The 18,450-nt window shown below is 47.1% G+C and overlaps 1 protein-coding gene across 1 annotated transcript in view; it reads right to left on the bottom strand.

Moving 5' to 3' along the window:
* LOC141996511 (dipeptidase 2-like) overlaps nucleotides 1–17,150 on the bottom strand; it is a 34,412-nt gene extending 17,262 nt beyond the window's left edge. Inside the window, exons 1-2 of the mRNA XM_074968589.1 lie at nucleotides 16,995–17,150; nucleotides 14,497–14,568 (exon numbers count right to left, since the gene is read on the bottom strand). The gene's annotated coding sequence lies outside the window, so the exon portion shown is untranslated. The remainder of the gene's footprint in view (nucleotides 1–14,496; nucleotides 14,569–16,994) is intronic.
* Nucleotides 17,151–18,450: the final 1,300 nt, after the last annotated feature.

The raw sequence follows: 18,450 nt of genomic DNA, 5'->3' as shown, positions 1-18,450 counted from the left end.
ATGTTCATGGTAAGAGATTAAGACTTCTGACTGTTGTTTGAAAGTTGAGCAGCAGATATTTGCAGTTATACCTTCCTTCCAAACAGTGTTGCTACCAGCTGAAATTAAAGAAAGCATTTACCCATTTTGCAACTGGAGGAAATGGGTGGGCTTGGATTTGCATCTACCAACTAGTAATTACATGTCCAAAGCATGTAACTAAAGTTATGTATCTAGTTGCCCAAGTGAAATTAACTGATCTGCATGTACAAATAGGCTGATTTCCTCTCCTTTGAAACTTTCAGTGAAATTGTTCACCAAAATTCCAAGTCTCATTTGAAAGCAAGCTCTTTATTGTGTAAAAAATAAACGCACGGCAATGAGTGAAGCAATGAACCCACTGTATAAACTGTATTTTCTGAGTGAAGCAATCTGAATGCAATACTTTCATTATGATATAGTTGAGTAACCAGAGCACAATCTGAAAGGGTCAGTTGTTGTTTTAAATTTATTTCTATTAAGGAGAGTTGAACATGGAACCCTGCTAAGAAACAATGTGAGCATTCTTCCCTACCTTTTGTATAGAAGTCCAGATAATAGTAATATTTAAGCACTGCTACAGCATCTTTTAAGTGTGAATCAGGAAGCATCTTACAAACATTAACTATAGCTGACAGTATGATATAAATATTAAACCTGTGAGCAAATGAAGATGCCATCATAAGGAGGAAATATTTTTTCCAGCATTGAAGTCAATGGCAGAGCTATGAATAAAACCCAAAAGATTCCTGACCACTGTTCCCTGCTCCAACAATACCTCATGTAGGACGTCATATACTGGCAGTGGTACAGTTCTGTAATTTTAACATCACAATGCCGGTGTTGTCAATCACAGGCATTCAAAAAATCATGAGTCAAGCCCCAAAAGAGTATGAATTTTTTTTAAAACAGCTTTTTATTTGCCTTCTGGTTTTTGAGCCTTTATTGTTTGTATTCTTAAGCTTTTCTCCACAACAATGGAAGCTAGAAACAGCTCTCTCATTAATAAAGTAAGATGTTGGGAGGTATATGATAAAATCGCAAGGGTTGGCAACAGATTTGGGCTTGATGTAGGAATTAACGGGTGGGTTGTAAGTTGCCTGTGTTGTGCCGGTGAACATAACATAAGAACTGCCTTACTGGGTCAGACCAATGGTCCATCTAGCCTAGAATCCTATCTCCAATAGTGACCAATACCAGACCTTCAGGGGGAACATACAGAAAAAGGCAATTCTGGAGAGATCCACCTTGTTTTCCCCTCCCAGCTTCTGGCAATCAGAGGTTTAGGGTCACCCTGAGCATGACATTCCATCCCTGACCATCTTGGCCTATAGCAATTGATGGACCTATCCTCCAGGAACTTATCTAGTACTTTTTGTTTTTAACCCAGTTATACTTTTGGCCATCACAACATCCCATGGCACGTTAATTATGGATTGTGAGAAAAAGTACTTCCTTTTGTTTGTATTAAACCTGCTGCCTATTAATTTCATTGGGTGACCGCTGGGTTTTGTATTGCGGGCAAGGGTAAATAAACACTTCCCTGTTCACTATTTCCCCACATAGTGATTTTATAGACCTCTATCATATACACCCTTAATCGTCTCTTTTCTAAGTGGAACAGCCCTAATCTTTTTAGTCTCTCCTCATATGGAAGCTGTTCCATACCCTTGACTATCTTTGTTGCCCTTCTCTGAACCTTTTCCAGTTCCACCATATACTTTTTGAGACAGAGCAACCAGAACTGGACACAGTATTCAAGGTGTGTGTGCCTCATGGATTTATATAGTGGCATTATGGTATCTTCTTTCATATTTTCTATCACCTTCCTAATAGTTCCTAACATTCTGTTAGCATTTTTTACTGTTGCTGCACATTGACTGCCGCTGCTGCAGTTTTCAGAGGACTATCCACAATAATTCCAAGATCTCTTTCTAGAGTGGCAACAGCTAATTTAGAACCCATCATTACATATGTGTAGCTGGGATAATTTTTCCTATGGACATTACTTTGCACTTGTCAACGTTGAATTTCATCTGCTCAAACTAGTTAGTGGTTTCTCCTGGTCTTAAAATTTCAGTTACTATAACTGAAAAATTAAAGAAATTTTTTTTACTTGGTGCATTTGATGGAATTTCCTTTCTCGTCTTTTTCACTCTCCCCTGCACAATCTGTTTCCCCTTTATGTGGGCCTCCCAGAGCAACAGGAGAAAAGACACCCTTATTAAACAAATTAATAATTATAAAACCACAGAATCTGGAGATCCAGAGACAGCTGCAGTCCCAGATATGAATTTAAACCATTTTAAATTAATTCCATAATGATGGTGTCCCTTTTAGAAAGTTATTGTTTTCATTGGAGTGGAACTTTAGATTACAAAACCCAAACTGAACGTAAGCGAATAGATTTGTCGCCATTAAATTACAAAACATTCTGGTCACAACCCATATAAGATTTTGAGACAATTCTTACCCAAACACTACGCTATTTTGCTGATGTATCACGTTGACTGGAGTCTGAAATAAAAAGGTTGACCAGACTATTTGCACTGTCCAAGCTCAAAGGAATGCAAGTAAGATGATTAAATAAGAATGTAGGGGTTATTTAAAAAAAAATAAGAGTTTGTTTTTAATAATGTAAGGTGTTGTTAGCTCAGTTAGAACTTTTAAAAACTCTAATTTAACCCAACACTACCCCTTTAATATGTGCTCTCACCTGAAAGGAAAAGAATGCTAAAGATATTAAAATAAAAATCCTTTTGAAAGCACATTGTGGGAGTGACATTTTATTCTTCCCGCACTTATTCTCTTTTGCTAGATTTCTACAGAACATGGAGCAATACTGCGGTGGTTCAATACCCACTCTTCCAGACTAATAGCTGGCAGTCTGCTCCCGAACTTGCCTTCCAAAATCAAATTCATGCGGATAAAGATTATGCATGGAACCTATTCTGAATATTACCTTTAGGTTCACAGGGGTACCACTGGCCCTTTGGGCTTGGAAAGATGCCAGCTGCTGTTCTGGTCATTTCCTTTTTCTTTGGCAGATTCCAAATGTGTTTTTTCTTTGGAGGAACAAGCACAGTTCCTTTTCCATACCAGCAGTGTGTGAAGCTGTACAGTAAACACAAGCTTGCAGGCACTTGGAAAGTTGCCAAACATGTGGATGGAACGATACTACAGTATCTGCAAATGAAAAACATGCTTATTGGAAAAACAACGCCTCATGAAGAACACTTTAATTGTCAACTCCCAGAGGATTAACTCTGCCATGACCACCTGGTTCAGGCCAGCAGCTACAGGACCCTGTCTCGTGACATTAGTTCCCAGACTAACCAAACCCAGCCTGGGCGGCTTCAAAAGCCAGAAAAAACAAGCCAGTCTGTGTTTAACAGCCTGAATATAGTACCACCTTTATACTGATTAAATCCCAAGCACTGCTCCTTCAGTGAGCACCAAATTCTGCTCGCTTTAATCAGAGGAGTAGCCCCGCACTGTTCCCTTCTCCTCATTCCAATCTCAGAGAACTCCCACTACTGTACCAGGTTCAGAGAACATTATCTAACTATTCTCCAACACAGGCTAGCCAGTCCCTCTGGATTTTCACAGGGTTTGTGCCACAACTGACAGAAGAAGCAATCTTTCCCCAATCTGAGCTACAGCCACAGAAATCTTCCATGTTTCTCCCATGTTAACTGGCCATTCTACACTGCGACCCAGGAGCCTCTTAGAACCAACTGGCAAGAGGGTCAGAGGAGGCACATAAGGGTTACAGGGATCTCCTGCATCTGGTGCATATATTGTAATTCACCAAAGAGGATCATGTGAAGTGTCAAATAAAAGCCGGCTCCACTTTGGTCGCTAGTATCATCACGAAACACACATAGCCCTGGTCTACACTACAAGTTTAGGTCGGATTTAGCAGCGTTACATCAGTTTAGCCCTGCACCTGTCCACACTAGAAAGCCATTTTTTCTGACTTTAAGGGCTCTTAAAACCTGTTTCTGCACTCCTCCCCGACGAGTGGATTAGCTCTTAAACTGACCTCGCTGGGTCGAGTTTGGGGTAGTGTGGACGCAATTCGATGGTATTGGCCTCCAGGAGCTATCCCAGAGTGCTCCATTGTGACCACTCTGGACAGCACTCTCAACTCAGATGCACTGGCCAGTAGACAGGAACTTTTGAATTTCATTTCCTGTTTGGCCAGCTTGGCGAGCTCTTCAGCACAGGTGACCATGGAGTCCCAGAATCTCAAAAGAGCTCCAGCATGGACCAAACAGGAGGTACTGGATCTGATCGCTGCATGGGGAGATGAATCCATGCTATCAGAACTCTGTTCCAAAAGACAAAATGCCAAAATATTTGAAAAAATCTCCAAGGGCATGAAGGACAGAGGCTATCACAGGGACCTGCAGCAGTGCCAAGTGAAACTTAGGGAGCTCAGGCAAGCCTACCAAAAAACCCAAGAGGCAAATGCCCTCTCGGGGTCAGAGCCCCAGACATGCCACTTCTATGATGAGCTGCATGCAATTCTAGGGGGTGCCCCTACGACTGCCCCACCCCTGTACGTGGACTCCTGCAAGGGGGGAGTCTCACGCAACAGGGATGAGGATTTGGGGGACAAGGAAGACGAGGAGGAGGGGAAGGTTGAAGATAGCGCACACCAGGCAAGCGGAGAAACCATTCTCCCTGACAGCCAGGAACTGTTTATCACCTTGGCGTCAGCGTGATGACAGGAGGCAGAATGCAATGCTGAGGCTACTGGAGGATCAAACTAATATGCTCCAGCGTATGGTTGACGTGCAGGAAAGGGAGCAGGAGCACAGACCACCGCTGCAGCCCCTGTGTAACCAGCCGCCCTCCTCCCCAAGTTCCATAGCCTCCTCACCCAGATGCCCAAGAACGCGGTGGGGGGGGCCTCCAGGCATCCAACCACTCCACCCAAGAGGACTGCCCAAACAACAGAAAGTTGGCATTCAATAAGTTTTGAAGTGCTGTGTGGCTTTGTCCTTCCATCCTCCCCTCCTCCCCCACCCTACCCGGGGCTTCCCTCCTCCCTCACCCCTCTCGGGCTACCTTGGCAGTTATCCCCCCATTTGTGTGACGAATTAATAAAGAATGCATGAATGTGAAATAACAATGACTTTATTGCCTCTGCAAGCGGAGATCAAAGGGGGGAGGGGAGGGTGGTTGGCTTAGAGGGAAGTACAGTGAACCAAGGGGGCGGGTTTTCATCAAGAAACAAACAGAACTTTCACACCGTAGCCTGGCCAGTCATGAAACTGGTTTTCAAAGCTTCTCTGATGTGCACTGTGCCCTGCAGTGCTCTTCTAACCGACCTGGTGTCTGGCTGCACGTAATCAGCGGCCAGGCGATTTGCCTCAACCTCCCACCCCGCCATAAATGCCTCCCCCTTACTCTCACAGATATTGTGGAGCGCACAGCAAGCAGCAATAACAATGGGAATATTGGTTTTGCTGAGGTCTAACCGAGTCAGTAAACTGCGCCAGCACACTTTTAAACGTCCAAATGCACATTCTACCACCATTATGCACTTGCTCAGTCTATAGTTGAACAGCTCCTGACTACTGTCCAGGGTGCCTGTGTATGGCTTCATGAGGCATTAAGGCATAGGCTGGGTCCCCAAGGATAACTATAGGCATTTCAACATCCCCAATGGTTATTTTCTGGTCTGGAAAGTAAGTCCCTTGCTGCAGCTGTTGAAACAGACCAGAGTTCCTGAAGATGCGAGCACCATGTACCTTTCCCGGCCATCCCCACGTTGATGTTGGTGAAACATCCCTTGTGATCCACCAGTGCTTGCAGCACCATTGAAAAGTACCCCTTGCGGTTTATGTACTCGCTGCCTTGGTGCTCCGGTGCCAAGATAGGGATGTGGGTTCCGTCTATCGCCCCACCACAGTTAGGGAATCCCATTGCAGCAAAGCCATCTGCACATTTCCCAGAGTCACTATCCTTGATATCAGCAGCTCCATGATAGCATTGGCTACTTGCATTACAGCAGCCCCCGCAGTAGATCTGCCCACTCCAAATTGATGCCTGACTGACTGGTAGCTATCTGGCGTTGCAAGCTTCCACAGGGCTATTGCCACTCGCTTCTCAACTGTGAGGGCTGCTCTCATCTTGGTATTCTTGCGCTTCAGGGCAGGGGAAAGCAAGTCACAAAGTTCCATGAAAGTGCCCTTACGCATACGAAAGTTTCGCAGCCACTGGGAATTGTCCCAGACCTGCAACACTATGCGGTCTCACCAGTCTGTGCTTGTTTCCCCGGGCCCAGAATCGGCGTTCCACGACATGAGCCTGCCCCATTCCCACTAGGATGTCCAAATTGCTGGGGCCCGTACTTTGAGAGAAGTCTGTGTCCATGTCCTCAGCACTCTCGTCACTGCGCTGCCGTCGCCTACTCGCCTGCTTTTGCAGGTTCTGGTTCTGCATATACTGCATGATAATGCGTGTGGTGTTTAGAGCAGTCACAACTGTCACGGTGATCTGAGTGGGCTCCATGCTTGCCGTGGTATGGCATGAGCAGGAGAGCAGAATGGCAGCGGAAGCGGCGAGTCGATGACGATGCTGACAGCAATATGGCGCCCGCACGGAAAAAAGCGCAAAATGATTGTTGGCCGTTGCTTTCACAGAGGGAGGGGTAGGCAGGCAGCAGACAGAGCTGCTGGCTGGGAGAGCAGCCTGAGGCAGAATGGCCCCCCAAAGACTGAACTCACAACCCTGGGTTTAGCAGGCCAATGCTTAAACCACTGAGCTATCCCTCTGCCAATGTTCCAGGCAGGACTGAATCTCCATTAGACAAAACTTTAAGAAGAGAATGACCTGATTCACTCCCATTTATGTGCAGTCGCCCCTGACAGACTTTACCGAGGTCCGCCAGGAGCAACCATGTCCGCCCAGGAACCCCGACCAACCTGACCAACGCCGGCCAAGAGCACTCAGGAGATGATGAGGACGGCTACTAGTCGTGCTGCACTATCTGCTGCCACAAGGCAATGAGCTGCAGCTGTGTAGCAATGCAGTCCCATGTCTGCCAGCACCCAGGAGACATACAGTGACGGTGAACTGAGCGGGCTCCATGCTTGCCGTGGTATGGCGTCTGCACGGTAACCCATGAAAAAAGGCATGAAATGATTGTCTGCCATTGCTTTCATGGAGGGAAGGAGGGAATGGGGGCCTGACAACATGTACCCAGAACCACCCACGACAATGTTTTTTGCCCCATCAGGCATTGGGATCTCAACCCAGAATTCCAATGGGCGGCAGAGGCTGCGGGAACTGTGGGATAGCTACCCACAGTGCAATGCTCCAGAAGTCGACACTAGCCTTGGTACTGTGGACGCACTCTGCTGACTTAATGGTCTGAATGGTTTTAAGTGGGGACACACACAACTGACTGTATAAAATCGCTTTCTAAAAATTCAACTTCTATAAATTTGACCTAATTTCGTAGTGTAGACATACCCTTACAGATGTTGTGTAAGGAGTTATGTATATACACTGAAAATTAAATTCTTAAGGTCTGTGTCTAGGGACTGGTCAACACCAAAAGGTGAAAAACAGGGTTTCAGTCAGACAAGAAATGTTTATCTAGCTGGCTATTTACATGCATATTTAGTATTGTATGGTTCACACTGGATCTCCTTTTACCAGTCTGAACTGAATGCTAATGAAGGACTGTGAAAACTTCAAAGAGAGAAAAGTAATAGAAGGAGGTAAGCAGTGAAGTCAATAGGGAAACTGAGGCAGCGAAGTTGAGACCCCTGATTGTTCAGTGTATGCCAAGAACCCTCAACTCCAATTGATTTCAATAGCAACAGCCATTATGAGAAGTCAGGCACTAGGTATCCAGTTGGACTCCCAAACAAAAGAATGGGCATAATTAGCTTTCTCAGTGCCAGGGCTGAGATCAAAAGTCAATCTGTGGCTCAGACCACTAGATCATGCCTCTCTCCAGTTGAGATCTTGAGTGCCAATGATGATTCAAAACTAGATTTTATCATAAGAAAAATAGTGCTGGTAAGAGGAGTGGTTACAAATCCTAATACAAAGGGAACTGGTTTTGTGAGAGGTTGTCTTGTTCTTGGTTTAGGGAGTTCAGGAAGTGGTAGAAACTCAAAGTGCTTGTGTTTGTGTCAAAGTGCTTGTGTTTCAGACTGCTGTGAATGCCCGTGCAAGAGGGACTAAAAATGAAGCCAATGATCCATATAGTTCCATTTCTCAAGCTGCGTGAAGCACAGAAAGGAAACAAAGCAGTGGAAAAAAAGCAAATTTTTTTATTTTACAGTTTTCAGCTCCGGCGTAACTGATAACGTAAACAAGGTTTCCTTTCTATCTTAAGTGTCCCTTTAAGGGCTCTTAAGGATCTCTGGCTCTCGGGTTTGTATTGTGTATTTAAATCACTGAACACTGTTCCCTTACTTGCTGTTGGTTGTAATAGTCACACATCTATTACACTAGCTTTGCTAGGGCTTATATGGACTAGTCACCCCTTGTATCACACCACTTCCTTCCTGTGCCTCCCCCAGGGGCTAACTTCAGAGATGATGCGAGGCAGCTTAGCTTCCAGTACTTTATACTAACTCCATAAACCTGTTGTATCCATTTATGAGTGTCACAGAGATCAGTGAGTCCTCATAAGCTGCTAATAGCTGACACCTCTGAGTTAAGTGAAATGCCATAAAGTATTTTATAAGCATTATATTAAGCCTCATAACTGGATTTCCCCGGACCCCACCGGCCCATCCCTGAGTCAGGTTTCCAACTTTTAAAGTGAACAAAAATGCTTAAGGAGCAAGGGGAAAAAAATGCTCCTTCTGTATCATGAAATGCTGTTAGAGGGACACCAACTCCCTGGTATGTGGAAAACCTGCAGTGAGAAGTCAGCCAGAGAAGCCCCCTGGTAGGTGCAGAAGCAGCCAAAGCAGAAACTGCGGCACTGGAGAAGAATCGGGTTGCCAACTGTATAATCACACAAACCCAAACACCCTTGCCTTGCCCACTACCACACCCCTTCCCCAAGGCCCCGCCCTTCTCTGAGGCCCCGCCCTCACTCACTCCCCCCTGCCTCCGTTGCTTGCTCTCCCCCACCCTCACTCACTTTCACCAGGCTGGAGCAGGGGGTTGGGGTGCAGGACGGGGTTTGGGCTGTGGGCTCCGGGCTCCAGGAGGGAGTTTGGGTGTTGGAGGGGGCCCAGGGCTGGGACAGTGGGTTGGGGAGCATGCAGGAGCAGGCTCCGGCCAGGTGGCACTTATGTCGGGCAGCTCCTGGGAAGCAGCCGGCCTGTCCAGCCCCTAGGCTCAGGGGTGGCCAGGTGGCGCCGCGCACTGCCCCTGCAGAGTCAGCACTTGGGGTGGGGGCAGCACGCAGAGATCCCCTGTACACCCCTGTGCTTAGGAGCTGGACATACCAGTTACTTCCAGGAGCCTTGTGGAGTCAGGGAAGGTAGGGAGCCTGCCTTAGCGCCGCTGCGCCCAAGACTTTTAGCACCTAAAATCTCCCAGATTGGCTTCAGTAGCCTCTGGCAGATCGAGCCCAATTCCAGGAGATTCCTGGCCAAATCGGGAGGGTTGGCAACCCTAGCAAAGAAGACTACATTAAACCTGAATTAGATACTTTTTGTTCACACTACCAGTGTCCACACAGCGCAGTTAGATTGCCACGGCCCTGTAGCACTGTGTGGATAAACCCTTATTTTAGCTGCATTAATCCCTTGTGTGGACACTCTCATTCAGAATAAAAGTGGCCTTAACTAGATTTAGCTTAATTCAAGGCCACTTTAATTCTGAACGAGAGTGTCCACTCTGAAACCAGTGTCCACACAGTAGTTTAATGCAGTTAAACTAATCCACTTGTAATCTACGCCTTTAGCTAATTTGGATTAACTTTCCTGAGTGCCCCTGTGTAGACAAACTCTGAGTTAGGAGTGCAGGGATGAGTGACAGCAGCAGCTAAGTCACAAAAGTTGATAGCTTAACCATGTTCTGTGCAAATCAGTCTGGTCTATTTTATTTTTATTACCTTTTAAATATCTGTTTCTGACACTCCTGTGCAGCTCAAGTACAAAAACAGGTGTGTCTTCTTTAAAAATACTGAGTTTTATCAGCCTGTGACCAAGTACACAGGCCTCTCTGGCACCAACGGGGAATCACACTAGACTGAAATCACTCTGCCTTGCTTTCTGCACCAGCGCAAGCCACCCCAGGGTCTGTTTATGGCATTTCTTCCTGTTTTAGAGAGCACAGTGGCAGTTTCCCACCTAGTGAGTGTTCCCGTGGGATGCAGAAGGATTTGTTTTCAAACTTTACTCCGATCTCCAACAAAAGGCCAATTCTCATGCGGTTTTTTAGGGTTGCCAATATTGTATTTCAATAATAAAGGACTGTTTTCTTTGCACCCCATCCCACCTCTCCTCCCGACATTATCATTAATAAACAGTATTCACCTACCATTCGCCAGGGGTATTTTTTGCTGCTTTTTGCAGCACTAAGCAATTCCCAATCTTGAGGTACAGAGATGAAAAATAAGGGACTGTTGGCAACCCTATGTGGCACCCTCACCTGCCACTGAAGTCAGCAATTATCCAGGGCACTCAGTACCTCCCTCAATCAGGCCCCAGCTCTGTAGGCCCTTGGGAGGCCAGCTTCTCCCTCACCAGCTAGTCTGGGCTGAGGGGAAGCATTTATGCCTTGGGCCCAATCCAGTCATCAGAACAAGGGATCATGTTAACCTCCATGAGACACCGGCTCTGTCTTGAAAAGTGCTTCCAATCTAAAAGCCAGAGCAGTGAGATTTAGGAGAAAATAATTTGACCTGTTTATATTGCTTGATTTAGACCATGGATATTTTTAAGCCATGAGAGAAAATATAAACAGAGATTCTGAACTGTGCTACATTTTGTCAATCGTCAGAATCTATGAATTAAGTCTGAAACCCTGGGTATTCTCGCTTCAACTTTATACACCTGGAGAGTGTGCATAGCCTCTTCAATGACCTCCAGGCATGCCTTTTAGCCTAGTGGTCCCCAAACTTTTCAGAGTCATGCCCCCCCTTGCCCCTGTCTGTGCCCCCCACTCCACCCGCAGCAGGGGCTGAGAGCGGGGTCACAGCTCCGGGGGTCGGAGGGGGGAAGGGAGGGCGGATGGGGTTAAGGAGGCTGAGGCTGGAGCTGGGGCCGGAGCCGCAGCTGGGGGTGGGTCTGGGGCCATGTACGGAATCATGGTCAGGGCTGAGGCTGAGGCTGGGGCCAGGACCAGGGCGGCTGGGGCCGGGAGCAGAGCCGTAGCTGGGGGCAGGACTGGGACCAGGCGTGGAGCTGCAACCAGAGGCCAAGTCGGGAGCAGAAGCTACGGCCAGCCCATGGTCAGGGGCCAAAACTAGGGGCCAGGTTGGGGCTGGAGTTGGGAGCTGAGCTGCAGCCGGGAGCCGGGGCTCTGGCTGTGGCAGAGCTGGTGGCAGAGTGGGGCTGGGTGGTGCTCCTGCCCTGCCCTGCCCCCGTGGGGGCTGGCCCGTGCTCCGCCACACTCCCCCGAATGTTCCACTGTGCCCCCCGGGGCATGCCCCACAGTTTGGGGACATCTGTTTTAGCCCTTTAAAGAGAGATTAATCATTTCTGCTACCAAGCACATTTCAGTATTGAAAGTTTCAATAGTAGCCACAACACATGGGCAATAACCACACGTACACACCCCACGCTAAGCACCACGCACAATCTGCAGATTGTACAGGTACAAGGTAGATGAAGACAGGCACAATGGGGCCTGGACCGTAAGCAGAGTCCCAGCTTCTGGAGTTGTGCAAACATATTAGAATCCAAGTTTACATTTTAACAAGGAAAATGCTTGAACAAATGAAGCAAAACAGAGGCACCCCAGCTTCTGGGGTCAGCATGGGGGGCCACCTAATGCCAGAAGAAAGAAGGGTCTCTGCTGCCCCTTGCTGCTGCTCTTTAGGTAGAAATAGTATGAATCTATGCACCAGGTCCTGGGAGAGTCTGTGTACCCAATAATTAAGGCTCTGTGTCTGTCACGGAGGTCACGGAAGCCACAGATTGTGAGACTTTCCATGACCTCCATGACTTCTGCAGCACCAGTCTGGCTGACCCCAGGACCACGCAAGCATAGAGTTGCCAGGTGTCAGTTTTTCGACCAGAACGCCCGGTCAAAAAGGGGCCATGGTGGCTTCGGTCAGCACAGCTGACTGGGCCATCAAAAGGCCGGTCAGTGGCACAGCAGGGCTAAGGGAGACTCCCTAGCTGCCCTGGCTCCACGTGGCCCCCAGAAGCGGCCAGCATGCCACCCCAAGCACCAGCTCCGCAGGTCTGATTGGCCGAGAACCACGGTCAGTGGCAGCTGCGGGGGTGGTGCCTGCAGCTGGGGGCAGTGCGCAGAACCACCTGGCCGGGCTTCCACCTAGGGGCCACAAGCACATGCCGACCACTTCCTGGACGCCTGAGGTAAACACCACCCGTACTCCCCCTGCCCCGCAGCCCCCTCCCCCAACCCTGAGTACTCCCTCCCGCACCCAAACTCCCTTCTGGAGCCCACAACCCCTCTTGCACCTCAACTTTCTGCCTCAGTCCTGAGCCCCATCCCACATTCCAAACCCCTCGACCCCAGCCCAGAGCTCCAGCCATGGCTCACGCCCAGCCCCACTTCGCACCCCAGCCCGACCGACCCAGCCCTTAGAGCCAATCCTTATCCCAAAGTTACGGATCTGGCTTGCCAACTTCGCTTACCTACATTGTTCTAACATGCCAGAGGCTGTTCACCTTGGAGACCTGCTGCGGATATGGGTATGGCCCAACGCGAGATTTACACCATCTCCCCCGGATTTTCAAGGGCCAGCGAGAGCTCACCGGACACCGCCGGAACCGCGACGCTTCCCCCCAGCCCCCTCAGCCCCACCCCCAGCCCCACCCCCAGCCCCCTCCCACACCCCAAACACCTCATCCCTGGCCCCACACCAGAGCCCAGATGCCCAGCCGGAGCCCTCCCCGCCCTGCCCCCCAACCCTCTGCCCAAGCCCAGTAAAAATGAGCGAGGGTGGGGGAAAGCAAATGACGGAGGGAGAGTGAGTGGGGGATGGGGCCTCAGGGAAAGGGGTTTGGTTTTCTGCAGTCAGAAAGTTGGCAACCCTACCAAAGCGGCTGACCCTGGGCCAGCTGCACTGGCCACTCCTGGAGTGGCCCTTGGGCCAGTCGCATCAGCCACTACTTAGGTGGCCCCTGGCAGCTGGCCCTGGGGACTGCCCGAGCACTTGTCCCAGAGGCGGCCGGAGCAGTAGCCAGTGGCCAGCCCTGGGCCCCACCACCAGAGCAGCAGCATCCTGCGGTGCTCCTATTGTTGCCAACTTTTTAATTGCACAAAACCGAACACCCTTGCCCCCCCCGCTCCTTCTCCAAATCTCCACCCCTTCTCACTCCATCCCCCCTTCTTCTATCGCTCGCCACCCGAGCCCCTGAATCAACAGCACTGGACGGGAAGCATTCATTGCGACCTTCACCCGAGGGAGGAGGCGACCAGGGCGTGGCATTAGGTGGGTATAGCAGAATTCAGGCAGGCCTCCAAGAGAGCTCCACGGGCTGAGGGTCGTCTGGGAGAGGTGTCAAGCGAGTGCATCTCCCATTGGCCTGGCCCTGCCTCTGCCCACGCGCAGGCCAGCCCCGACCTCCCTATCAGAGTGGGGGTTATGGGTGCTTTACCCCATTGAGCCCCTGACCCAGGTTCATCTAATGCCTCTAGGAATGTTGGCTTTTGCTGGAAGTACTCGCCAGTAAATCAAGCCTTAACCTTGTAACACTAGGCAGGCTCTGCTGTAGTTATAACTTAGTAATGCACAGAAGACTGGCCAGAGTCCACAGGCATTAAACCACAACCACACAAACAATTTTGTTTTCTTTTTTTAAAAACTATCCCTTGTTAACCCCATGCTTGTAATGGGGAGAAATTTACAACCCCTTGTGGTATTAAAGCTCTCACAGAATCTCCCCCTACGCTGGTCCTTTGTTGCCAGCATTGCCATGGAGTTCTTGCTGCTTTATTCCATGTTGCCTCAGATTTAATTTTTCAGCTCCGCACACTCTAAAGTTGGCTCATTGGTCTGCGATCAGGTCCACCCACACACACAGAGAAATGTCAGACTCAGAAGAGATTCCATTCCTCCCATGACAGCCATGAGAGGAAACAAAGCCTTCATGTACGTTCCTATCAGAGGAGAGGACACAGTGGAAATATTAACTCAGGTTAATTTCTCAGGTTTCCTCAGTTTTAGACAAATCTTTTTCACATGCGTTTCCGTCTGCATTTCATCTTCAGTGAGTAAATTCATCACCACAACAGCCTGATAGCTACCCACAAAGCACTGAGTCTACCCACATGTTATGGGACAAAGCTATCCTGGGTTTAACACGACTGACTTCAGGAGAGTTACATGATGGGGGAATTTGGCCCTACCTGTAGGGCCTGGGGAGGGCTGCTCCTTTGTTCACGGGTCTCCTCTTTTAGCACTTAGTCACTGTTGCTTTCCTGGAACACAAACTAAAATGCTTTGAACAACAAGTACATGAGTGTTCAGCAAAAAACAAGTTTCAGAGTGGTAGCCCTGTTAGTCTGTATCCGCAAAAACAACAAGTACTTGTGGCACCTTCGAGACTAACAAATTTATTTGGGCATAAGCTTTTGTGGGCTAAAACAAAGGATTCATCCTTCAGGCTGAAAATACTCCCAATTGCTCATACTATTGGGGAGTTGGAAACTTTGTTGCTTCTTTTAGCCAAATGTATTGCATACAGCATGGGTGCTTTGCATTCTTCCATTGCCCCCGCACAAGCGAGCCTCCCTGTGTGCTATCCTCCTATCCCCCTCTACTGCAGGGGCTCTATGTGTTCCTGATTTCCCCACCCTTCTCATGCCAGTGTCCACCATTCCCCTCTCCTCCATATGCTAGCAGCTGTGTTGCCCCCCATTCACCCCTTCAACCATACCATTGTTCCCCATTCTCCCCACATGCCAGGCACTCTGTGTGCCCCTATGTCCCTCTTCCCCCATGCCAGGGTCCCTTATTCTCCCCCCGCCAGGAGTTATGTGCCCACTCATTCCACCTCTTCACCATGCCAGCTCTGTGTGCCCCACATTTCTCCCTCTGCCGCATGCCAGGGGGCTTAATGTGCCCCGCATTTCCCCTAGGTAATGGGTATGGTGTGCCCCCAATTTCCCCTTCCCCCACGCTTTCCCTTCACATGCAAGAGGCTCTCTGCCCCCCTTCACTCCATCCCCCACATTCTCATTTCTTTTGTATCTGTCTGGGAGTCCATAGGGAGGATGAGCTGACCTAAATTGGGGACTATGGTTATGCTGAAATGGATTAATGTCTGCCATCAACTGGTTCTTTGGTCTACAGTCAATCACAATTAATAACTCTGCTAACCAGATGCCAGGGGCTCTGTGTGTCCCCCATTTCCATGTTTTGATTTTTCTCATTGTCACCGAAAACCAACATGGTTCTGGTCAAGGATGTCTAGAACAGTTCCCTGAAATTTTGGAATTGATAGGATGGTGCATTCAAAGTTATCACATTACAGACAGAGAAATGCCACCGAGTTAAGTGACAAGGTGGGTGAGGGGAGGTAATATCTTTTATTGGACCAACTTCCATTGGTGAGAAAGACAAGCTTTCAAGCCCAAGAGAGCTCTAGAGGATATTAGCTCACCCACTTTGTCTACTATCTCATTAATCTATTTAAAAGAAGTCAAGAACCTGAAAAACTCAAAAACCAAAAAACACTCAAGTTTCAAAACCCATTTAAGAATGCTAACTGACGATACACTTAGCTATCAAAACAAAAATACTTTAAAGGAAAGTAACACATCTTACTATCTACCTAGACATTGTTTCAGTAATTTATAAAGATGGATATAACAACAATTTTAAATACTTGACCAAACAATTCTAATGTCATTTGATACAAAGTTTCCCCATGTAACACTACCTTTTGAAAGAAAATATTTAGATATGGAAATAAGGTGGACCAAAATACATGAAAGATCATTTATAGGGTTAGTATTGTGACAAAATATGCAATTATTACTTAGTGAAAGAAACTCAGTTTTCTTACGAACAAGTCGTAAAATCCATTTTTCCCCAGTCTGGACAAAAGTTACATAATGAAATCGATGTCAATGAAGAACAAGTTGACATGCCTTCACATTCCCAATATTTTCAATGCACTTTGAAGCACAAGAAGCAAGTGATGCAGTCTGCCCTACTGCAATTTATGCACCAGACCTACTGTAATTCTGAGATGTTCAATTGTATGAACTTTTTGATTTTATGAACTGCTCAAGCCAAGTTAGGTCACTGGGGTTGTACTGTACAATGTTGACATGTTAGTCTTATGCCCATAGAATCATAGAAGATTAGGGTTGGAAGAGACCTCGGGAGGTCATCTAGTCCAACCCCCTGCTCAAAGCAGGACCAACCCCAACTAAATCATCCCAGCCAGGGCTTTGTCAAGCCGGGCCTCAAAAACCTCTAAGGAAGGAGATTCCACCACCTCCCTCGGTAACCCATTCCAGTGCTTCATCACCCTCCTTGTGAAATAGTATTTCCTAATATCCAACCTAGACCTCCCACACTGCAAGGCTGCTATCAAATCCCCCCTCACTCTTTTCTTAATTATGTTCTTAAGACATCATATAAATGGTTAGTCAATGCACATTATCATTTAGCAATTTTAAATGGCTTTTGCAAATACTCTAGGAATATAGCAAACAGTACAGTTAAGCTAAAACAGGGTGCAGTAAGCATCCTTATTTAAATGCCACTCACTGCATACAAATATAAAATCCACTCAGCCATTTTCCCTGCTGTTTGAACAAAGCTCACAAGTGAGCAAGACAGAGCTATGTAGCTTTTTCTTCTTTATGGTAAATGTATCTTTGGTTCCGGTTACCTTCTTTGGGCAATGAAAAAGCAGCAAGATCCACGTTCCACTAGGTTGGATACAACAGCAAGAGCCCGGCACCGGTTACTTTTGGTTTCACACCGACAGCAAAGAACTCTGCTTCTCGTATGACTCACAACATACCCAGCTTCACCTTCCACCAGCTGATAAGCATAGAGGAGCACCACAGTCTCACTCCCCGTTTGTAATCACTGAAAAGCAGACGGCAAGTGATGACTTTCCAGGCTGCTCAGTGTCTCTTTCAGCTCCTCCTTGTGGGCAAACTATTAGCTCTGCTCTTTGCACATCCCCTCCACCAAAACTGCGCTCAGTTTAGAAGCGGAGACTGATAAGAGATTACTCAACATTATTTGTTTTGGCTTAAACTATATTGGTTGAGAAACAGGAGTTTATCCTGGTATAGCTAGAGTTAGGGAAATAAGCTATACTGATATAAGCCCCTTTCTGGTCCTATAACTGTGTCCACAACAGGGGCTTGTGTTGCTCTAACTGTACCTGTGTCTCAGCCAGTGTAGTTAATGCTGTACAAAAACAGTGTAAACCAGGCCGTAGACCTGTTAAGTTAAAGCAGTGCAAATCTCTATGTGGATGCTTATTTGGGTCTCAGAATGGCTTATCTTGGTTTAACCCTAAACCTATTCCTAATCATTTTAAGCTAAAACAAAATAAATATCCATTCTACCTTTTTTGTTGGTTTAACGGTATCCATTTAAATAAACCAATTTAATTAAACCACTGCAAATATGTGTAGTCAAAGCCTTAAGCATTTTCCAGAAAATTACTGTACCTAATAGGCAAGGCAGTGTTGGTTCTAGGAAGACGTAGTTATTTCTGCAAGAGTTAGAAACTTAGGGTTTTGTTGTTGTACAAATGAAGTATACTCTGGAGTACAAGAAAGCAGCCTCCATAAGAAAGTACTTGCTCAAATGGCCACAACAGATCACTATTACAGATCAGTCTCCAATAGAGACTGTCCAATTCTCCAGTAGGAACCTCAAGAGGAGCTGTAGGTGTTTGGCACCTCCTGGGAACGGGTATTTTGTATGAAATATGCAGATTGCCCTTTAATGGAAATCTGTGTTCAATGTAAGCATATGTTCTGTGGCTGACAGTGGTCAATCTCTAGGTGTTGTATAGGAGCAACTAATGTGAGTAGTAAAACACTTGCCCAAAAGAAGTTTATTAATAGAATGGTGTCAGCAACCCAAAAGGATCAAAGTTTAGAGATTAGGGTTTAAGAACTGGTAGGAAAATACTAATACAATGAACTAACTTACTGAGAGCAACTCACCACTCTGCTGTTCAGACCCTGATCCCATGTAGAGACTTGTGTTTGTTAATGAAAATTTTCCTTCAAAATGAACAGAAGGTGTTATAGGACAATATGCATTTTAAAATCAATTGATTAATCTGTGGTGTCAACTTTAACGGTCTCATTCATTTT

This window comes from Natator depressus, chromosome 12, assembly GCF_965152275.1.
Source record: "Natator depressus isolate rNatDep1 chromosome 12, rNatDep2.hap1, whole genome shotgun sequence".
Taxonomy (NCBI): Eukaryota; Metazoa; Chordata; order Testudines; family Cheloniidae; genus Natator; species Natator depressus.
This window is presented reverse-complemented; position numbering and strand designations above follow the sequence as displayed.